The following is a 23845-nucleotide window of genomic DNA, read 5'->3' on the forward strand; positions in this document are numbered from 1 at the left end:
GTGCTTATGTATGTCAGCTTAGCTAAGAATATCTCGAGTTAAACTTCATGACACAGATATTGACCACTTTGCAGCCCTGAGGGACAAGAAAATGTGAGCCTCGTGAGTAGAAATGGACCCATTGGACATTGGATTTCACACTTTGTATTAGTTATTTTCAAGTTACCTTTTTTTATTATGAGTGAGATTTGTGATTGTAGCCTGAGCAGAAGGTATGGTGGTTGCTTGATATCAATTTCATCCTTGTTTTATCATTAATGAAGCTGTGCTCTATATGTTGAGTTTGCTTAAGATAAAGGCTATTATATATTCCAAGTATAGGCTACCACTAAGAGGGTGTATAAGTCATGCATTTGATATGTGCATTGCAATATTGCATGCTCCAGCTGTATTTTTGTATTTCACCACTAATTTGCAGTGTGTATTAAGTGTGTTACATGCTGTGTATTTCATGCTAAGAAGATGGGTAAGACAGCTATCTTTGATGTGCGCACTGATTGCTTTTAATGTGAACAACAACTTATCCTGTGGTTTACTCAGTGGTATATGCTTTTTTGTACTCCACCACCATGCAACAGTACTGCCAATGTAAATATATACATTTTGTAGAATGACACCAGCAGTGTTGCTCATTATATCTTGTTTTAATTAAGAAATATGGCTTCCTTACAAATTGTTCCTACTTCATGTCAATGCTATAATGAGTGCTTAGCAGACTTTTAGACTTAGGAAAGGAGGAAAGTGAAGTAGGCTCAGTTCTTTTCAAGTGTGACAGTGAATCAACATGTGCAAAACCTGTATGATGACACTGAAGCAGCTAAATGGAACACAGCCATCGTTAATTGTATTATTTACACGTGTTGTTTTCCTACTGTGACGTGTAATGTCTTCCACCAGAAAGCACTGACAAGTTCATCCTCTTTAAAATGTTAAATCCTCAAAAATGTTTGTTTATATTGTGTATTTATGTAAAAAACACAAACTTTTCACATAACTTTACACAAATACATAACATAAACAAACAAAGAAATATTCTCAAATATCGATAGTGGTAGCCTCAGTATACTATTTCAGTCAGGCTCTATAACATGCATACTGTGTCAGCAGCTCACACTCATTTTTATTAAAGCAATCTTTAAATGAGCATCAGGACAGTACCTAAATATATGGTTTAACCAGCCATAAGTATGCAGTAACGCAGTGAACTGTCACAACACACTCCAAGTCTGCGTTTTCTGTGTTTTTCTCACCAGTTTCTGGGCAAAAGTATCCATCACATTATTAAAATCAAGAGCTCCAACCAGATCATTGTCCACAGGATAATAGCAGAGATCCCTCTAGTGTGTGGTGAGACAGGATACAGTAAGCCAGGTGGAAGCCAGGTGAAGTTGACTTGCTTTGATTAGAAACTATTAAGTGCTAGCCAATCAGATGTGTTCACTGACAGTGAGACTGAAAAAGACAAGTTAACCTGCTGCACTTCTGCGTCACAAACAATGTTTTACAGAAAGTTATAGTTTTGCAGTAACGTTAACTGTTACTAACATGCTCCTCTGGTTTTCTTAGGACTATTTGGAGTTTCACTGGGAAATTTCATGATCTGGATATTGACCACTTCGCCTCCCTGAAGGACAAGAAAATGCAAGCCTCGTCCTCAACTACTGTGAGTAAAATTCACCCTCTCTCTTTATGTCTGTTGTCTTTAATACTTGTGGTTTCACTTGTGACTAAATGGCCCGCCGTGGCTGTAAAATTACAGTAGTTACTTTCTGCACAGTTGCTGATGTTATGGAGGTATTTTCATGCTTAAATGTACAAATGTGACGGGGCAGAGGGATTCCTGCTGAGACAACACAAACCTTTTTAAGATTACTCTAATATCTGTAGGGATTTCATTCCACTGTTTTTTCTGTAACTGAAAAAGCAGTTTGAGTAAAGTAAATTGTCGAGCAATGTTTTATATTTCCCGTCTCCCCTCGTTGATGATCCTGTTTGTCTGACTTCACTATGAGCTGTTTAAATAAAAAGTAAACAAACATAACCTAAACAACGAAATCTAAGTTGTATTTTTCGATAATATTGTACAAGTTATTTTTTTGTCCAGTGCTTTAAGAGCTGGTTTAAAGGCCAAAGCCTCGTCTAACAATACTGCAAATACATCACTTTAACCGTTGCATACTGCATACTACTCAGATATGCAGTATGTAGTGCAGTATTCAGTAGTATTTAGTAGGCGGTTTTTGAAAACAGCCCATGTCAATGCTACAATGAGTGCTTAACAGACATCTTGACTTTGGAAAGTAGGAAAAGCACAGGTGTCACTAATAACATTAATGATGGCTGGGTTCTTTTTAAGTGTGACAGTGAATTAACATGCAAATCCTGTATGAAGACACCGAAGCAGCTAAATGGAATTCAGCCATCGTTAATTTTATTATTTACACCTGTTGTTTTCCTACTGTGACATGTAATGTCTTCCATCAGAGAGCACTGACAAGTTCATCCACGTTGAATACTACGTACAATGTTAAATACTCAAAAATGTTTGTTTACATTAAAATAAATATTTTTCTCATAACTATACACCTAAATATATAACATAAACAAGCAGTAAAAATGTTTTATGTTTTTATACGCTCATACTGATGTTGGTAGACTCGGCATACAGTTGCGGTCGGGCTCTAACGTGTACTGTGTCAGCAGCTCACACTAATTTGATAAAGTGATCTTTAAATGAACATCAGGAGAGTACCTAAATATATGGTACGTCTATTTAAACCATAAGCATGTAGTAACACAGTGGGCTGTCTCAACACACACCGAGTTTATGTGTGGGTTTTTTTCTCACCAGTTTCTGGGCAAAAGCATCCATCACATTATTAAAATCCAGGGCTCTAACCAGATCATTGTCAACAGGATAGGAAGCAGAGACCCCTCTAGTGTGTGGTGAGAAAGGATCTAGTGCCCCTACCTAGAGGAAATCATGTCAACGCAACAGAGGGGAAGCCAGGTAAAGTTGAGAAGTTGACATGCTTTGATTAGAAACTATTAAGTGCTAGCCAATCAGATGTGTTCACTGACATGCTACTGGAGACTGTGGAAAAGACAAGTTAAGCTGCTGCACTTCTGCGTCACAAACAATGTTTTACAGAAAGTTATAGTTTTGCGGTAATGTTAACTGTTACTAACATGCTCCTGTGCTTTTTTTGGGACTATTTGGAGTGTCACTGGGAAATTTCATGACCTGGATATTGACCACTTCGCCTCCCTGAAGGACAAGAAAATGCAAGCTATGTCCTCAAATACTGTGAGTACAATTTACCCTCTCTCTTTAAGTCTGTTGTCTTTTAATACTTCTGGCTTAACTTGAGGCTAAATGGCCCGCCGTGGCTGTAACATTACAGTATTTACTTTCTGCACAGTTGCTGATGTTATGGAGGTTTTGATGCTTAAATGCACAGTGTCTGTGTGGACACTGAAGCTGTTGTGTTACTGTATGCTGTCCTCAACAGGTACATTATTTTTCAAGTTAACTTTTTTGCTATGAGTGTGATTTGTGATTGTAGCCTGAGCAGAAGGTCTGGTGGTTGCTTGATAGAATTTTCGTACTTGTTTTATTATGAATTAAGCTGTCCTCTCGGCCTATATGATGAATTAGCCGGCTTAGATAAAGAATACTGTATGTCCAACGTTTGGTATCTTTTTATATTCCAAGCTTACTACTAAGAGGGCGTGTAAGTCATGTATTTGATATGTGCATTGATGCTGATGTTATCTGTCAATATTGCATGTTCCAGCTGTAAGTACTCCACCACCATGCAACAGTACTACAAATCTAAACATAGCCTATTCATTTTGTAGAATGACACAAGCAGTGACATGTAATGTCGTCCACCAGAGAGCACTGACAAATTCATCAATTGTAAAATGTTAAATCCTCAAATGTTTGTTTATATTATGTATTTATTGAAAAAAAACTTCTAATTAATATTCACATAAATATATAACATAAACAATATAAAAACGGGAGATATTTTTTATACTCAAATATCGATATTGGTACGGCTCTTCCATGCGTACGGTCAGCAGCTCACACTAATTTTAAATAAAGCAATCTTTAAATGAGCATCATGAGAGTACCTAAATATCTACGCCGAATCCTCATACTCTGTCGTGAAAAGGTTCTCGAAAGCCCTTGAATATAAGATGATCTCCACTTCCTTTCTAAAATGCAACTACCAGGAAGATTTCTTTTTTCTTATATTCTGACCAGTGCAATAAATATGATATATTTTTTTAAATGATGAATGCTGTTCACAAATTCAGAATGAATCAGTGTTCATGTCTTTTTATATAAAAATATGTTTGTGTTTATTGTATGCCTCCTAGATTAACATCAGTAGTCTATTTGGGAGTGGAAAGATGCCTTAATGTTGGATTATTTCTGGTTCAAATAGAATTTATAAATTGGTGACAGTGAAAAATCATAAGGGGCAGAAAATCGGAGATGACAGGCCATAACTTAAACATTGCTTTTTGCTGTTGGAGCTTGTTACTCTCTCAAAGCGTGGGCTGAGGAGCACAGGCAACATATCAAACTTAATTACCTTTCAGGTTGCCTCATCAAGTCAGAGCTGCAATGAAGACAGATTGTTCCTGTTCCCACAGAACCTTTAAAGCCACAAACACCACACAGCTCTTACTCTAATCCTAGCATCCTTTCTGAATTATTCCCCCACTGCTATCATGGACCCTTAACAGGAAAATGTGCTTTATTGAATAGCATTTCATCTATGAGCCCCATTCCTCATCTTAATATACAGATGAGACCTGTAAGTCTTAAGGTAAAGCAGCACCACAAGGCTGCAATTTGGATTACATCTGAGGAATAACAACGTGTTTACCATGTACTTCCATGGTAATCTTTCAGTTTTATGTGGTAAGTGCCAGTTGCTTTCCTATTTTATTGGATATTACTTTTGTTTTATGGAGCAATTTTCACATCCTGCCCTTGATGATAGTGGCCTCAGTCTCTGATAGCGCCAGCAGAGCAGGCAGGCCTGCTGATGAACACACAGCACGACGGGGGTGATTATGGAGTGCTAAACTAATGATTGCCGATGAGAAGCTGTTCTCACCACAGAGCAAATTCATTTCTCTGTCACGAGGAGTTAATGGCTCCTTTTAAGGAGATGAAATCTGGTCACTAGGGAAAGCCATCCTGAAAGACTGCAGGTAGCTTATTCCATTTGTCTAAAGTTCATTTTCTGTTATACCAGCGCATAGGCAGTGTATTTTACGATACACACACACTGTACGTGTGCACGTCAGTCTGTAATTCTGATTTCAGATCCATCATCGGTACCTATATGGGAATTTATTGAACATGTCAGGTTAAAGTGGTAGACTGAAGGGACTATTAGGCATGTCACCTGTGAGCGATCATTGCGCTGCTCATGATTCCCCATGCCCTAGATGTTTGCTGCCATGTCTAAAGGTTGTACAAGAGGCCAAACAGACAGACGGGGGATGGGGTGACATGGAGCAGTCTTTATGAAGAGGGACCCAGTTCACCCAGTGCCCATGCATCAGGAGGTCCTTAACCTCCTGTTTGTAGCTTTCTATTATTAATGCAGCACTGAAGTTTGGACTCGCGTTACGATAGGAGCCCAGATCTGCCTCGGCCGATCTTAGGCGTGTAAACGGCAATGCTGGAGCACATTTGCTGTATGCAGCACTGGGTAAACATTTATGAATGATTTAAGAGTACAGGGTGAATCGGTAAAGCACTGCAGCTGCTTCGTGGAGCTCCCAGCTGTTCTCCGGACGCTTCAACTCTATTCTTCACAATGAAAACTCCATATTACTGAACACTTCAGTAAGCTCTGAGAGCCTCCTGTAGACCTCTTCCTCCTCCTCCTGCTGGAGCTGAATGAAGTGTCTTGTTATCCTCAAATATACCTGTATTATTTCTGCAACCTGGTGTTATATAATCTGCCAACATTGTGATACTGTGAAAATGTTTCACTATAACTGTGAAGTTATGTTAGGTGACGATGGCTGAGAGCGAGTTGATAATTATGGTGATGCAGTCACTACAGAGATCTCACTTGTTCTACATTTAGTCAAATGACTGATGCTCTTTAGCTGCGTGCCCAAGAGGGAATGTTCCAAAAACGGTTCTGCTCTTGTTTTAACGGCTGGAAGGCACATAGAAAGAGGTCTGGTAACTGGCTGATTGAGAGGCAATATAGTTCGGTTTCACACTCGACTAATTTGATCTGACTGTACAACATTCAGGAAAGAATTGCCTGGAGGAAAAGAAATCATGAACGGGTGCTAAAACAGTAGGACTCCATGCTCATATTTTCCTTCTCAAAAGTACATTAGCCAGTAAAAAACACATTTAAGTAGCCATCAACATTCTGATTTAAGAAGCAGTGTTGGTAGCATATCTAAAATATTGAATTTATTCAATCTCTAATAATTACTGTTAGTCTCAATAATGTTCTTACATTCTGAGTTTGATTTGATTGGTATGGTGCTATTTAAATCACATACACATTGGAAAAATAGTACTCATGGCTCAAGTGCCAGAGCTTTACTGAGGAGCTTAACAGTTTACAATATATACACATTTTCAGATGCATTATTCCCTGCTCTTTTTAAAATGTATATTTGATAGCTAACTTTGCTTAACAAATATTGCTTTAATATAAATGTTCAACCTCCGGGCTCAGATATGTGACATAAATTATAAATACTCAATATCAATAGCGATGCCAGAGAGCCATCTTGGCACATTCCTTTACATTGCATTCTATACATAATGGACAACTGTGTTTTTTGTGATACAATGGGTCTGTTTTGGTGAATATTTTGTATGATTTTTTAAAAAAAATCAGTAGATTGAATAAGATACTGGCAACTTTGTGTTGTTTGCAATTATTTAGGACAGAAAAACTGGCGATTTTCTCACACTTTCAATTTATTCAAATGACCAGTTTACTTTTGAATTCCAGGACGAATACAGCAGCAAAATGTATTTTAGCCACCTAACAGAAAAGCCCACCTAAAAAGATGGATATCTGTTTAAATGTACGCTGTATTTACAATATTTTCTGATGGGGTACTTAAGGTGAAACTTATCTATACGTTTTTTTATCAACTTAGTCTGGTGGCTTTGAAAAGAGAATAGATAAGTTTCAGGTTCAGTTCCCTATCAAAAAGGGCTGTCTGACGGCAAGGTAAAGCTGTGAAAATATTTTAATTAAAGCATATACTTAAATGATTTAGATTTTTTTTTTTTTGGTGAGCCTCTTTTAGGTGGCTAAAGTATGTTTTGCTGCTGCCCCAGTCCACAGCAGTACATTACTTTGCTCCATACGCCGTAATTCTCGATACTGCTGTCTTTCTCCAAACTGGATGCGTGCACACCATCATCTACTGTAGGTAATACAGTGACTATGGATAAGTATCTCATACAACCCCACTTTAAAACACCCAAACTATACATTTAACAGCTAAAGATACTAGCTTTGAATTACACCCCTAATGAGAATTCACAAGTTTGAATAGACATATAACACAAAACGTTAAAAATGCAGATGTATCCTAGGAATTACATGACACTGCCTGAATTATCTGTTCAAAAACGTGCGGCTTTATCAAAAATTCCTATTCATCTGGTTCACTCAATTCACTGGGTGCGATGCCAAGACTGTGCTCTTACACATACAGTATACTTGTGATCTGCTGTCATCGTGTTCATCCGACTGACAGATGGTTGATGCACCTCACACAGCTCTCTTTACACTTAACTGACGGTGCCAGACATGAAATCAATATATTATGAAATCAAGTATTTTGTGAAGGCACCATTTTGGTTGAATCCAGATGTTGCCATCCTGTGCTGATGTCATGCTGTTGCAGGTCCGTCTTACTGAAATAATTACAACAATTCTTCATTTGTTAGACAGGGCGACTCTTCATCATCGTCACTTTGTCACATTCAGTCGTGATGTTTATCGAGACCACAGATGGGTTGTTTGTCAAACACTGAATGCTTTGATAAATGACTATGCCCGTGCATGGTGCAGGACTGCAAGAATAAGCCTGTACATCTCCTTGAAGTCAGGGAGATAGTAGTGGAACATTTTCATGGTGTTGGGTGATGACGTGTAGTAGGCATGGGACAATACAAAATATGTCACAATTATCCTGACCAAAATAATTGCAATTCTTGATATTATCCCGATAATCATCAAATATGCTTAAAACTCTTAGAATGGCACTAAAACATACTGGAATCATTTTACCTTACATTTTGTTAGGAAACTAATTGTTTATTGCATCACAGATATGACACACCTTTTTTTTTTTGTGGAAAAACAAAAAATCAAACCATCTTAAATAAGGTAATCATAAATCATAAGGGCCCCCTTCATAATTAAATAAATAATAATAATAAATAATTAAATAAATAAATAAATAATTTAATTAATTAATAAATAAATAAAATAGCAACATTGTTTGAGTCTGTTTTTTCTTCATGATAATTCCTTTTTTATAATCAGGATCTATTTTTCACTTCTGTGCCATCATAGCGAGCTACACCGCTTTCTCAAGTCACTTGTGACGATATTCACGATCTTCCCGATTAAAGGTTATTCACCACGATCAACTTATTGTTTTTTTTACATGATAAAATCCTTAATTGTCCCATCCCTAACGTGTAGTCTAAAATGGGTGGTTTGGCATAAAATATGACTTGCAATTAGGACTATGGTGTAGGGCCGGGTATTGGCAAGAATCTGGCGCTACAATACGTATCATGATACACAGGTTACTATTGTGATATGTTGCTATAATGTAAGCCAGGTGATATATTGTGGGTTCTTTTTAAATCTAATTTTAGGAAAACTATCATAGTATAAAGAACACACCGCCATATGCATAAAATCTGATTTAAAAAGTGTACTTTTTTTTTTACGCAACCAGAACCATGTGATTTTGCGTTTGCATTTATGTCAGTCGCTGTAACTTCCAACATCCTAGAACTACTTTGAGAGGGCACATACACTTTCCTACATTACATTACATTTTCTTACACCCCCAGAATGATAAGAGTTTACTCATGTGGTAAAGACTCCATCCATTCTATATGACTGTTTGTTTGTACCCAGAATTACCTAGAAACAACAGCTGCAATGCCACTTATGTTAAATACCTCCCTACCCAAATAAATGGAAACCAGTTAGACTAACCATTGCAGCTCCGACGGCTTTGTAGTATTCAATCTTTCAACATTGGCCGCTACTTCACCTAATTCATTTCTTTGATCAGAAAGGCAATGTGATGACTTACTGTAAATCTACTGTGGTTGTTACTGTAAAAGTGGCATTGATGCACATGCAGGTTTCTTATTAAATACAGGCCTACTACTTTCTACTGTGGTGACACAACCATTTACATTGTGCTTTCCAAACATCTGGGTGTAGTGTGCAGAGAAAATAAACCATGGTTGCTCGGTAGTTTGCAGTGCATGCAGCTGCAGCTCTGCATCAATCACCATTGTCCATCTCTCAATGAGCAAGATTCAAGCAAAAAAGGAAATTATGCAGATACACGAGAGCAAAAGGGAGGAAAAAATGTTTCTGTGAATTTCAGCATGACATTGTTAAATTGGATCTCTGTTGTGGACAGAAATCACTTTCAGAACATTACTTGCCTTCATAACGCTTGAAATAAAAGGATTTTCAAACGGCTTGTGACCAAATACCAATCAGAGTGCCTACGCACAACCTCAACAGAGAAAATAACATTAACTATTAGTGGCACAAGTCATTAAACGAGACCGTTAACCCGTCTCGTAATATTCCCCCATCTCCACTAAAAGTTTACATACAAGCTATGTCACAGACGTGATATTAGTAGAGGGCAGTAATGTGGTATATGACTGTAATATTTTGATAAAAAGTGTTCCAATACAACTGTATTTCATCACTGTGTTTGTTTTTATTGCTACCTCCAGAAATACTGCTGTTGCTTTGCCACTTATGAGATGAACCTTTCCACAGTTTGGCTCACAGCTCGCTCTCATATTTCCTTTTTATCACAACCACAGCTTATGACCTCAGCTCTGATTTGCGCTTCAGGGGGTCTTTAAAGAACCCTCAGTAAGCATTTCTCTGTGTCAGACTGCCTGTGTCCATCTGTGTTAATATAGCAGAGAAACTATTTTTATGGTAGAGCGATATTTTACAGTGCTTCTCCAAAGCAAGAGAGCAGTGTGAAAATGCAATAAACAACAAATCTCTTAATTACAAGGATGTTTTGGTTCACACTGGAGCAGAGCAATAGTGATAACTAAAATAATATCACAGGACAAAATTATGCTTTTGTTTTGTGGTGTTTTTTCATATTTCATTTTGGCAACATCTTTATTGCTTAGTGGTCAATAACTTGTTTTTGTGCACTCAAAACTCGAACTTGAATAGATAAAGTGTGCCAGACATGCTAGCCCAGTTACTGTATTCAGTACTGAACTACAGTAACTGGACTGTAGTTACTGTAGTTCATTTTCACATAGCTTTGATTACAGCACTGTGCAGCATCACCTATTGGTGAACAGTGTCGCAGATTTAATTTATTCACGTTTCTCTTGTTTTATTTACGTCATTTGCAATGCGTTTCATACGTTTTTGTTCTTCTGCTAACTTCTGAGATTAATTAGTTTGAGACTGGTTTTGTTGTGGATAGTTTGGTGCTAATTGTGCACGTTTAAGTCGGGTTAACCGCAGATGATCTGTGAGTAATTGTGGTTTGAGACTGCAGATGGAGCACGTACCGTACCTGCTGTTAGTGTAAGAGTTGGAGTTAATCAGTTGAAAAGCTCTGATACATGCATGCTGTTTAGGATGATTACTCTGCCTTGTTGTTGTTGTTATTATTATTGATATTGGAGTACAACATTTTTCGCTGTGCAATGTGTCTTGTGATCAAAAAAGTAAAAGAAAGGAAGGGAGTTGTGACTTTGGAGAGATAATACATAGGTGTGCCCCCACCAATTGTGTGATGAAAATATCACAGAAATCAGTTGGGCTGTTGGTCTGGTCCAAGCAGGCGGGCCGTGGACGGTACAAAACTTTAGATAACTTGAGTTTCTCCCTCTTCTATGTTTGCTCTGTCTTGATCACACATTTGTGCGCACTCTTCCTCTGTCTCTCATGCTCACTTTCTCTACGTCTTCATTATTGCCTTTTTTATTAGATTAAGTAGTACAAGATGTTCTTGAATGTTGTTTGAACCTCCGTAACATCAAACTAAATAGGAGGAGGGTCAGATGACAAGTGTTTATTTACATCAACTGCAGATGTGGGTTTAACCCACTTCTCTGAAAGTAGGAATTCACCGTTCCAACGTTTTCGCTCCCGATACTGATTCCCATCCCTGGGTATCTGCAGATACCAATTACCGATCCTATACCGGTGCTCCCTTTTAACTAAATCGTTTTGAACCAGGACCTCCTGTATTTGTAACTCATAAAAAATAAAGTGTGCCAAGTTTAGCAGGTTACAGCCGTTATTTCAATGTGCCAAATACTATAATAAACATTGCATATCATCTGCCTCTGAATTATTTTTACTTTGTATACTGAGCGTCTTTGACATAACAAATATTTTCAGATTAATTTATTACATATTATCTAATTTAACAACAAAACACAAACTAACACAAATTTTTTTTTAATTGAGACATGCAATTTTTTTGTAAGGTAACACAAGGCCAGAGATTGTTGTGGCCCTAACACTGAGTTGGTGCCCCACTATGACTGAATGATTGTAACTAACAGCAGAAACAATGAATTTCATATTAACAATAAAACTGTATTTAATGTGGATTGTTGACATTATGGCAGATACCCAGTCCACTTAATCGGTTCAGTGTCAACGGAGATGGTGATCGAGCAGATCAGATCAGTGCATCCCTATGTGAATTGGGTACGGTGTTTCTGTCTAGGGTGCATTTCTACAGAATGAAGGTAATTATGAGCTCTGGAGAAAAGTAGATCTTGAAATTGAAGTGTACTTTATAAATCATTAGGTGTAGAAAGACTTCCAAAGTTATAATGGCCTTCATGTATCTGAAATGTTTGATATTCTGATCAGATACTTTCTATACGAACCCTTTGTACTTGCAATCCATAATTCATATCTTCCATACTGTACTATATGTTCTGAGAGGACTGTCCACACTCGTTAGAGTAAAAAGCACCTCTCCTCTCAAATCGTGAAGAGTCAACTGATGCTCAGATCCCAAAACAGAGGAACAAGATATGATATATAATTTAAGAGTATCGATCACTTTTATCAAATCGATGAGATGGCAGTAAAAAAAAACAGCTGCTCGTATGAAAGTCACGCTCGGCTCACGGCCCTTTCTGTTTGAAGTGTTTCAGCCTTTCAAGAGAACATAAGCAGATCAAAGAGCTGCTAAGATGGAGGGGGAGGTATGTGTGGATGAATGGAGGAATTCCTCCAAAAGGGAATGGCCTCAGTCCATATCACAGTGCCAGAGGGGAGATGTGTAGAAGCTCACTGTACTTACTCCTCATTTTACAGTCCCCTCTGATATGTGTGCAAACATATTTGCTTAATGGCCCTGTGACAGGCCTTTTTGTTGTCACCCAAATTTGAAATTTGAGTCTCAGTAAGGATGTGATGGTTAGGAAATTTTTCCACAGGTTAATAAACTCGTGACAGCACCAGTGTTACCGATTACACCGGACATTTTACAAGAAAAGATGACGGTCAATATATGTTGCGCGCTTACTTTGATCATTAACGTCGGGTCGCTGTGTGTTTGGCCTCTCCGGTCAGCTTTCGCTGTGGTGCCGCAAGTTTCCACCCTGCACCGGCTGTGACCGCTCCGTCCTCCACACGGCGATGGCCTCATTAACGTCATGGTTTTCTTATAGCATTGGGTTTTAATCTGAAATAATGCCAAATAGGCGCTTTTGCTTTTTGCTTTACATTGTCTTTTCTGTCAACCCTCTTTCGTCCCATATGTGTGAAATATGACGACCTGCTACTCCGACTCCGTATGGAGCAGATGCATTCACTGTTGGTAACGTGTTGATAACATGCCACTGATACGCCAAACTGAACAAAATGGGTTTTATTTCTGTAAAAAAAGAAGAAAAAAAAGAAAAGCAAAACGACGGTGGGGGCACACACCGTAATGTAATCGGTGTGTGCCCGACCACCTTGTAACACCGACTACCACAACAAGTCACAGCTGTAGTTACAAAACCATTGCTGTACCTGCTGTTACCAAAACTACCTTCCTTGTAAAACCAACCAAGATGTCTATAGGCCTCTAGGGCAGCCTTAACTGACTGGCTAAAGCACATTTTACCACCTCAATAGATGGGATAGTCTCTGTGGATTGAACCCTATGGCTTTGGTTGATCCCCGGCATATATGAATCTATACAAGGCATAAATATCCTGTTTAGGCTTTTCTTAAGTAGCCTGTAAAGTTTGCATTTGCACTACTAACAAAGTGGTAGTAACTGGACGTTTCAACCATTTATCTATTACTTTAAGCTTTTTGTTGGCTAAGTAGTTTTCGTGCACTTTCAATGACTTGCTGTTCAGGTGTTACAACTGACTAGGGATGTCACAAGAACCGATACTTTGGTACCAAGTCAATGCCAAAATTCTGAAAACATGACGGTACAAATTTTTTAACAGTACTGCAGATATCAGGGCTCGAGAGTAACAACGTCCTGTCGTCACAGGGACAATAGATGATTTCCCTGATAATGCTACACTGTGAACAACAAATCCATGGTGAAATCTAATAACGTTAGCGGGTAGCAGTCGGTGGGCAGCACACTCCTAAATAACAGAGTTAACAGCTAATGTTAACAAAGGTTGCATTGAGTGACAATATGACAATTTCTTCAATCACCACCTTGTCACAGTGTACTATTCTAGTTCTGATATGAGATATATAAACAAAACAAGAAAATAAATGGTTTGCTGTCTATTATCTCCTCTAGTATGTTAGTGTGAATGCTGCTTCATTCTTGTAGGCTGAATGTCTCATTCCTCAGCCTTACAGTACATTCATCTGCTTTGATTGATTATATAATTAATAAGGTTTCAAATATAAATGTTGTATTTAACACCATATTCCACTGGTCCAGACATTTACCGTTACACATACCATTTTTAATGTGGTTTATTCTCTATTTTCATGGGAACAGAGGCTGTATCTGAGATTCAGTTACACAAGAATTATCACACACTTTTATTTTTCTAATATAATCAAGCACCCATTTTTATAAGAGACAGTAATAATTTATTTCTCCCCCTAATAGCCTATACATCACTGGCAGGGTGTATATTTCATTTTCGTGAAGCATGAAGCTGAATAGAAATCTTAATGATTTGCCCTTGCTAGCATAATTTTAATTATGGATTTTCCTCTACATGATCGATTTAGAGAGAGCCTTAGTAATACAAGTTGTACATTCTACTGTATTAAATATTTGATATCCATTAAATTTTTATGATTAATGTTCTGGAAAGAATCAGTTTCTCTAAGCTGCTTTATTGCAGACTAAATTAGGGGTTTTACTCCCTTAGCAAAAGATATAGCCATATATTGCACCAAAGCTTTGCCTGTCATGAGAAAAGGAGCAATTTGATATTGATTATGAGGGGATTTTAGATTGAGAGAAACAGCCCTCAAAAGGAAGACTTTAAAGATGGTCTATATTTCATATGGTAGAGAATTATATCTCACAATACAGTATGTCATTGTTCTGTTCCTTTAGTATCTTGTGCAATTGCTTTAGGTATTGGTGTTTAGTTTTAATTTGAGTATCACAGACTTTGTGTGCTGAGCTCACACATGCTGGCAAGAAGTTCTAAATCCTGTAATCAATCTGAACAGATTTGTACATAAATAGCAATCATACAACCAGGACATGTTGGCTTTTTTTTTTTTTGCTGCATTTACAAATGTGTGCCTGGTACAACCCTTTCAAAATACATCAAGTTTATCTGAGATTTGAATTGTCCTCACTTTTTGTATAAGGACATATAAATTATATAATTGTTGCTATTGTCTAAGCTTCAGGACTCTGGGTGGGTGATGCTGTCATGCTGCACTACAGACTGGAGCATGTCAAAGCCCTGCAACATTGATACAAGATGTTTTTTAAACAAGCCTACATAGCATTTGTTTATATGCCCTTCAGGGTTAAAACGGTATACCGGTATCAAGGTATACCGTGGTATGAAAGTACACTGTTATCTACAGTATTGAAACAAACTGAGTGAGTGTGTGAGCTAAAGATACAGACAGGAACAGCCTGGCTGCGCTGTCGCACACCTACAGTATGTTAATTGTTAATAATCATAGGACATTATTTTAAAAGCTCACAGCTGATATTGTTTTTAATTTACTTGTTAATTACATGCTGAAGTGCTGCTAACATTTAAACTAACATGCTTCAGTCATGTAACATATTATAGCTGCATGCAGTGTTTTTTTATCAGGTTTATAATTCTGTTAATTGTAGTTCTGTTCTCATTCCTTTATATTAAGGTACTACTAATAATAATAATTGTGTAATACCGTGAAACCATGATATTTTCTGAGACGATTATCGTACCGTAAAGTCTCATACCGTTACAGCCCTAGTGCCTTAGCAATTTAAAACGCCCATCTCCTTTTAACATTCAACATTTGGGAGGACCCATCGTGCTGTTAAGTTTGTATTCAACTAGGCCAACTAGTGTCCTCTTGGAAAGTGGAGGCTAATTAGTCTGGTTTGCTTACATTACCACTGATTCCCACTAGACTTAACTTTTTGTCATCAACAGCTCCCACACACTCCTTGATGTGTCTGATGCATTATAGAAAGAACAGGGTAAAGCTAGCGTTGGCTGTCTTTTTCATTGGTCAGATTGGGGTGATGGCAAAGGCTGTCAAAATGTGCAACAATTAGTAGTAGTAGTGGTAGTGGTAGTAGTAGTAGTAGTAGTAGTAGTAGACTCGGTGATTTGAATTACGGCACAATGAAACATAGGGAGTGCACAAATCACAGATGGGACTAAGCAACAGCTCACCACGTTGCCCTCCCAGCTGGTTGACAGCCCGTGCGGCTGCTAGAATTTAAGTGATATAATAAACTATTTTTAGTGCCCACCCACACAGATATTGGACGGATCAAATTACTAGTACCGACATTGTAAGCTGGGACCAAAAATCCATGACCCCCCCCCCACCACCCCATGGGGCCCCCCATTTTTGGGAGCACAATCGCAGCAGAAAAACTAATAGATCTTAGGTATCCTTTTTGCAATTACAATTTAGACCAGATACTGCAAGTACACAAGTCAAAACACCAATGATGGCTGTTGAGGAGGCCAGGTTTTTATGATCCGGAAAAACTCAAAATGTACTTCATTTTGTTTTGTCTTTTTTAGATTAGATAACCATTGACGTAAAACTAAGAAAATAGAAAAGCCTTTTGTTTAATTACTTCTGCATACTGTTCTTCCATGAAATCTGTTTCTTTACCAAATCATAATCATCACAACATGGTGTACAACTCAGTAAGCCTTTCCATCAATAGTATGGGATGCTCTCAAGGGAGTATGTTATCCTTTTCTTATGCTATTCACTATATATATGACAAATGTTTAAGCATCACCAGAGAGATAATGATGTTATAAAACAAGCTAGAATCACCCCAGCCTCCAAAATCATATTTCATCCACAGAGCACTGGGTACAGTGTCGCATATAGTCCAATCTTTAACCATGTATCCAGATTGTGTATCTGATCAGGGAGGGACCGCAGCGCCTTCCTATCTCTGAACATGAGGTGTTGGAGGGCAACGCTGTGCAAGAGGAGATATGGGAAGAGGCAACAACGGGAGAATAATGAGCCACCAAACCCTGACGCCTGAGTTTTGTAAATCCTAATGATTCTGGCTCCAATTCAAAGGAGAGAGGCCCACTTGAAGCCAACTTTTCATTTCCCACTATAGAATGGTGTGAATCTCATCTCCTAAAATAATTACAGGTATCACACTCTGATCTCTTTACACACCTTCTCTGTCGATCAGAAAGCACCTATGAGGAGGTAATATGCCCCACAGGTTCAATCCTGTATATAAAAAAACGTCTGTTAATAACCTATTGTGCAGATAAAATCTAATTCGCCACATTTGATTGTTAAGTAGTCTCAAATGTCATATTCCACCATTTGCATGTTCAGCTATACGCAGCACCGTGTCAGTTGAGAAAGTGAGACGAGATTCTACACAGCTCTATTCATCAAACCTCTGTCATGTATGGGTAATGCAATGAAAGTGAACAGTTCTTAAATTCACCTTTTGAAGTGTTCACATCTTTGTGCCTAATAGCCGTCTCACTTACGTAACTGTTCTACTGGGAATAGCTTTGGCACATTGCTCTCATTTTGGGATTGCTGCAACACATTTGACGTGGAGGTATAATTCTCAATGTCACCGAGTTCTCTGTGACGAGCACAGGCAGCAGAGCAAAAATACCTTCCCTTGTTGCACTCCCGTCGTTGTTGATCTTGGTCCTTGCTGCAGACAAGCCACAGTAAAGGGTTTATTCTTCTCAATCACGGCTCTCAATCTGAGTGGAATAACCAGAACGCTTTGTGTAAAAGCCAACGTATATGGCACAACAACAGTCCTTTTGTATCAAAGAAAAAGTGACCCACTGAATGTTGTTTCTGCCACAGCAAAGAAGCAAGAAGTGTTTCTTGAGGGGAGTAATTGTCACTTCATCTTTAGCCCTCTGCATCTCTGACAAAATATTTATCTCACCGTGGCACAAGCAGTATTGTGGGCTAGGGTATGGACATAAATTGCATTTTTATGTTGTTCTATTGAAAGGGGTGGGTAGGGACTAAAATGCTATTTCAGAAAATCTTACTCTGCTACATTTACTGCTTACTTGGGATTTCTCTCCAGTTCCCCCTCTTAATATTACTCCCACATGACACCCTCCATGCAACATTCTCCTATCTGCAAGTTCATTATCATCAATAAGTCAAGTATATTCTATCTTTCATCATCATATCATGCATTCCAACTGCAGCACCTTTTTTTTTGCAATGTAAACCAATTTATTTCTCTCCTCTATTGCAGATAGTATTAAACAATGCCCTAAGAGTAGAGGCTGTCTGAATGGGAATGATTTATTACAAAGAGCGAGGTCTGTGCGTCGGTTTGCAGAGCTCTGCAGTGTAAAATAACCTCATTTATATTCTATATTGCTCAGGCTGCCTCACTTAATATTCCTGTCAGCACTCTTATGCCATGCCTTCTGTTGGCTATGCCTGCAATAAAGCCACTAGCTTTTGAAAAGTGTACAAATAACATTAAACACATTTCATCAGATTAGTGCAATGCAGTGGGAACACCTTTTTTAAATACAAAACAACGGGGTCAAGTGAGCCACGGAGCTCATTATGTGTCAACAGATTTGCATCATTGTACTGCAGGCATCAGGATCATTAAAAATAAAATATGTGACAGAATGTCAGCTGCCATTGTGCCGCCTGTATGTACCTTCAAAGAATCTCAGAACGCAAAAGACGTAAACATGATCATCGAGTTAATAAGGTGATGATACCACTATGTAACCATAACTTGACACTTATAGAGTGGTGCAGCAAGAGTCCTAAAACCTGGAAATGGCATTATAGCACTTCCGGTTCCCTCGTCTCAAAACCAATGGGGTTTTTCGTTAGATGCCTGAAATAATGCCTTGTGGTTAACACAAGCTTAAGAGAATTTAACGTTTTGTTCTACGATATAGAATATGCCCGTAAATATCGTACTCGTGAATTTTGAAGCTTTTTCATGTCTTTAAAAAGGCGGTTGCTATCAAGTGGCTACATGACACTACTAAATGTCATCACACCGTCTCGCCCGCCTTTACAGCGTTGTTGTGTATACCTGTACTCGTGCGACCGTGGTGTTCGTTTATAGCCTAATGTTAGCTTTTTACGTTGGTTGATTGCATTCACACAAAAAAATCACAAATTGTTAATTTGTGGAGATTATTTTACAGAACAAAACATGTAAGTATCATAAACGTTTGTTTGCCACAGAGCTTATTTTCTGCAATAATCCAAAAGCCAATGGATAAATCCCATTGGCTTTTTGTCGAGGGAACCTGTGCAATTCTAACTTTTGGGTTGGCAAAAGTACGTCATCCCTGTACTACTCTATTGTCCTGTAAGGAAAAACATTCAGATTCTTTAATTACTACATTATATTGGATCTCAAGTAGTCACAGCCCTCCAATTTTTAGTAATCTAATTTCTGGTAGACCATATTTCTGTGCGGAAAGAAACATTAAAATGTTGTATTTAGATCACACTTCAAACTATGTTGAGATGTTATTAGTAATGGCAATAATTAACCACAAACGCATCATATCCCAACATGCATTTCTGTCAATATTTCATCACAATGTATTAATTAAATGCTTTTGTACTGCGGTCTGGTTTTCAGCATGCATCTTCTTTACACCACCATACAGAATAATCTCATGTTTCCTCCTCTTGTCATCATTCTTCTTCTTTAATTAGCTAAGTCAGATTGGGCTAATTGCTCTTTATGAACTACAAGACTGTCTTTGAGTGCCCCTCTCCCACAACATCATCTCTCACTTCCACACAAATGGATAATTATGACCACAGCTAAATGGCTTACGAATTGATTTACTGTGGCGAGGAAGACATGAAGAAGCATTACCATGAAATGTGCCCATGTTTTGTTTATTCACATTATTTAACCTTTATTTTTCTCTGGAGTGACAACAGCAAAAAGCTGTCCCTTTTTTAATAAAAACAAAATAAAAAAAAAGCTTTGGTCAAAATGATTAAACAAATGTAAACAAGCAACAACAGTGATAACATGACATAGTAGGTAATAGCAACGTGTGCACATTTACCAAACAAATGCTGAGAAGAATGCTCCAGTAGGATCAAGGTCTTGACAAAACAGAGCATTGACCGCTTCATATTGAGTCTGGTTTCAAAATAACTATATATAGTCAGTTAATGTACTTTGTCAGTTCATTAATTATTAAAAAGTGTGACAGCGATCCCACAGTAATACACCTCGTTCGCGTGTCCATGTGCTTCCTGACTTTCTCACTATGCGTTTGCGTTCGTCATCTGGGAGCGCGTACAGTCCGGTCTCTGCAGTTATTCATCATAACATGCAGTCTAATAATACTAATAATGCTTATAATCACTTATTAATCACAGAACATAAATATAGACATGAGAAGATGAGATGTCGCAACTGTCCCATCAACGAGTAACCTGTCAGTCTATATAACTTTATGTTTAATCCTCTGGTTCGTTTGTAAAAAGTCAGTGTGAACAGGAACCGGACCAGAACTAAAATGCAAATATGTATACATTTTTACCTCGGTCTGGACCAAATGAACCGAACTACAGGTGTGAAAGCACCCTTAAATGACATGAAATATTTTCTGAATAGGAGGTTTAAGAAGGCTCCTGTGTTATTGACCTGCTTGCCAGGTGATGTTTCCTGAGTTTTGAGAGGCAGCTGCACCACCAGCAGCACAATGCCACACCTTTGGGCAGGACAACAGACTTGTATTCATCCACACAGATTACACAAGCCACTCAAGACAAGCAAAAAAGAAGTATGCAGCCATTAAAAAACGGTCGATTGTCAGTTCATGCCCTCTTCAGAATGTGTTCAAGAAGACAAAACCGAGCGCATGATTTTTGTTCAGGCCTTTGTTGGAGAACTCTTACGGAAGGAAACAAAGAGGCAATACAGTTACCGGTTTGCTCCTTTTTGTCCTCCCCTTTCCACAACACTCCTCAGTGGTCTCACAGTTAGCATCATAATAAAGCCTTTTTAATTGACATAAATAAGGAGATGAGGAGAAAACCAAGTGCCCAAGGGAAAGGTTTTGTGTTTGCGTGGACCTGATGCAGTGAATGTGTTCTGTTAATCAGATGTGAACACATGGCTGATGAGTAGGGCCCCTCTGCTAATTGGCAGTGTTTGTCTCTTGGTGGTTGTGTTCCTTCAAGGACCCAGCAGCCTCCCATTGGTATTCAGGGTACTGCTTTGTGCTCCCAGTAGTGACGCCACACCATAAGGGAGAGGGACCCAGGACCCTTCCATTTACTTAACAAGGGGGACTTTCTCCCAGCGCTGAGCAGGACTCAACCCCTCCACCACGTGGCAAACATCCCTGGAGCATATACCTTTCTTCAGAACTGATAGCTGCGCAAGTATTTCCACTTCAGTGCTACTAACTACTAACTAATTGGTTGAGCTGTAACAAAGATTGTAGTTGACACCATTTTGTAAGACTGCAGCAAAGGTTTTCATCATTGTAAATGGGTTTTATCTATAATTGGCAACTCTGGGTACCATAGATATATCAGCCCTTTGAGTGCTTTGCATCCATGATTAAACATTTATAGAAAAGTAGAGAAATCATCAGATTTCAGTTAATTATTGATATTATTTGCTTTATCTTATCAGTTTAACTGGAGGGCGATGTTGTTGCTTTTCAAAGAAAATCAAAACGGGCTCAAAAGTCTCTCTGATATGGTGCTACATAAAGATACTTAATAGGAATTTCAAATCTCATAGATTTAGAGATGCACTGTGCAGTAATTGCCAAAGCAGTATGGGAGCAGCACAATAACACAATCAGAAGGTATCCAAATATGAATGGAAACCGCTAACACCTCAGGTCCAAAAATTACTAAAAAAGGAACTGCGTAATTAAAGGAAGATAATTGAAGCTCATCCCCGCAGCTGGGGAATCTGTTTTTACATTTTATTCTTGAGAGATGGGTGAAGAATGTCTGTAGTGCTCTACCAAACTATTGTAAAACCCCTGCCATTAAAATGACCAACTAATCCTAAAACATATACACAAATAATATGATAAATCTCATAAATGAGTGGAGGAACATAATGAATGCAGATGCTTCAGGGCCCGAGGGTTCACTGTCTGCTTGCTGTTTGATTTTTGGAGCAACATGTTAGACAGCGATCTCTGCTTTGATAGAATGGTGTTTCATTTCATTCAGTGGAGTTCTGAGATAATTTATGCCAAGGAGCACTGAAGCTCTAATGTTTATCTCACAACTCACAAAAAAAGAAAGATGGAAAGATTATCAATATGCAGGTAGATAGCAGAAAAAAAAAAGTTTAAAAGGTTACAGATTCCATAAATAAAATAATCACTGTAATGCCAATATACAGAATGTTCAAATAAACATGCTCATATTCATAAGAAATTGACTTGTGTACTGTTGCGGTCTCTTCAGTGATTCATTATTGAATCCTCAGCTCTAGTATTTGTTACTAACTCATGTTAATTAGACAGCCTTGGCTTCTTTGCTTTGGAAGCAATTTCCTGTTCATGTTCACAAGTTAAGATTGGACTGCACAAGAACATACTAATTACATTTGAGAAATCTATTCTGCTGTAAGTTATTCCTATACCATTCTGTATCGTCAGAGGCCTCTATGTTGTTGTTAATTGTTTTAAGCATAATTGATGATACAGTATAGTAAATCACATGATGAAGCATAAGAGCTTAATGTGCAAAAGATACATTAGCTCCCACTTTATTTGTTCGCATATGCTGCCAATTATGGTTGTTACTTAATTAAAACATGCTGACTTTGTTTGTTTTTGGCAAGGTTCCCTCCGCTCTAACATATCATGTATTATATAGGCTTGTCGCGGTAATCAGTGTTACCGGTGTTACACTGTATTTGAGCATACACAGATTACATTACGTACCCACCGCCCCCACCGTTGTTTTGCTTTTTTTTTACAGAAATAAAACCCATTTAGTTTATTTTAGCGTAAAAGCGACGTGTTATCAAAACATAGTCGGACGACGGACGCTATAAACTGAAAGTGAATGTGTCTGCTCCATACGCAATCTCAGCTCAGAGCAGCAGGAGTCATATTTCACACACACGGGACGAGAGAGAGTTGACAGACAAGACGGTGGCGGAGGATTTGGTGTCGAAGCGAAAAGCAAATGCGCCTATTTGGCAATATTTCAGATTTAAACCCAATGCTATAAGGGAACCATAATGTTAATGAGGCAATTGCTATGCAGAGGACAGTGTTCACAGCTGGTGTGCGTGGCGGAGCCGCGCCGAGTCGAAACCTGTGGCGCCGCAACGAAAGCGCGACCGGAGAGGCCGGACACAGCCATCCAACGTTAAAGATCAAACTAAGCTCGCTACATATATTGACCATCATCTTTACTTGTAAAATATCCGGTGTAATCGGTAACACAAGTGGTGTCACAAGTTTATTAACTGGTGGGAAAATGTCCTCACCTTCACATACCAACATTCTCTAACTTTAGACTTTAGCTAAAACCCTGAACCCCAAGAGATCACAAATGCCCCACTGCAGGTTTTCTGCTGAAATATTATCCGTTTTTGACCTTAAGATTGCTATTAATATGTATATTTTGAAATTGGAGTTCAGTTTTGAACCGGTTTCCATAAAGGTCAGGTCTTTTATGAAAATTAAGAGGAAGGTAGAGGTCTGTGATGGAAAGAAGAAAAACATGCTCTCGTACTGATAGCATCTAGTGGGTAAATGTTAATAGTTGTTTGGATGGATTTTTTTGTTAGATTTTGTTTTATACCAATACCACCAGTCATAAGGAGACTTTAAACTCAGTCGTAGCGGGAGCATTCGTGTGTGTGCATGTTGGCCTTGTGCAGATTC

General features: G+C 38.3%; 1 long non-coding RNA gene across 2 annotated transcripts in view; it reads left to right on the top strand.

Annotated features, from left to right (window-relative positions):
* The window catches only part of LOC141752399 (uncharacterized), a 100431-nt gene that overhangs the window by 24286 nt on the left and 52300 nt on the right, over positions 1 to 23845 (top strand). The window contains exons 2-4 of one of the 2 annotated variants that reach the window (XR_012590233.1): positions 1567 to 1663; positions 2917 to 3010; positions 3223 to 3307. This is a non-coding gene — a long non-coding RNA (uncharacterized LOC141752399). The other variant, XR_012590232.1, reaches the window with a different exon arrangement.

This window comes from Sebastes fasciatus, chromosome 2 (assembly GCF_043250625.1).
Source record: "Sebastes fasciatus isolate fSebFas1 chromosome 2, fSebFas1.pri, whole genome shotgun sequence".
Lineage (NCBI taxonomy): Eukaryota > Metazoa > Chordata > Actinopteri > Perciformes > Sebastidae > Sebastes > Sebastes fasciatus.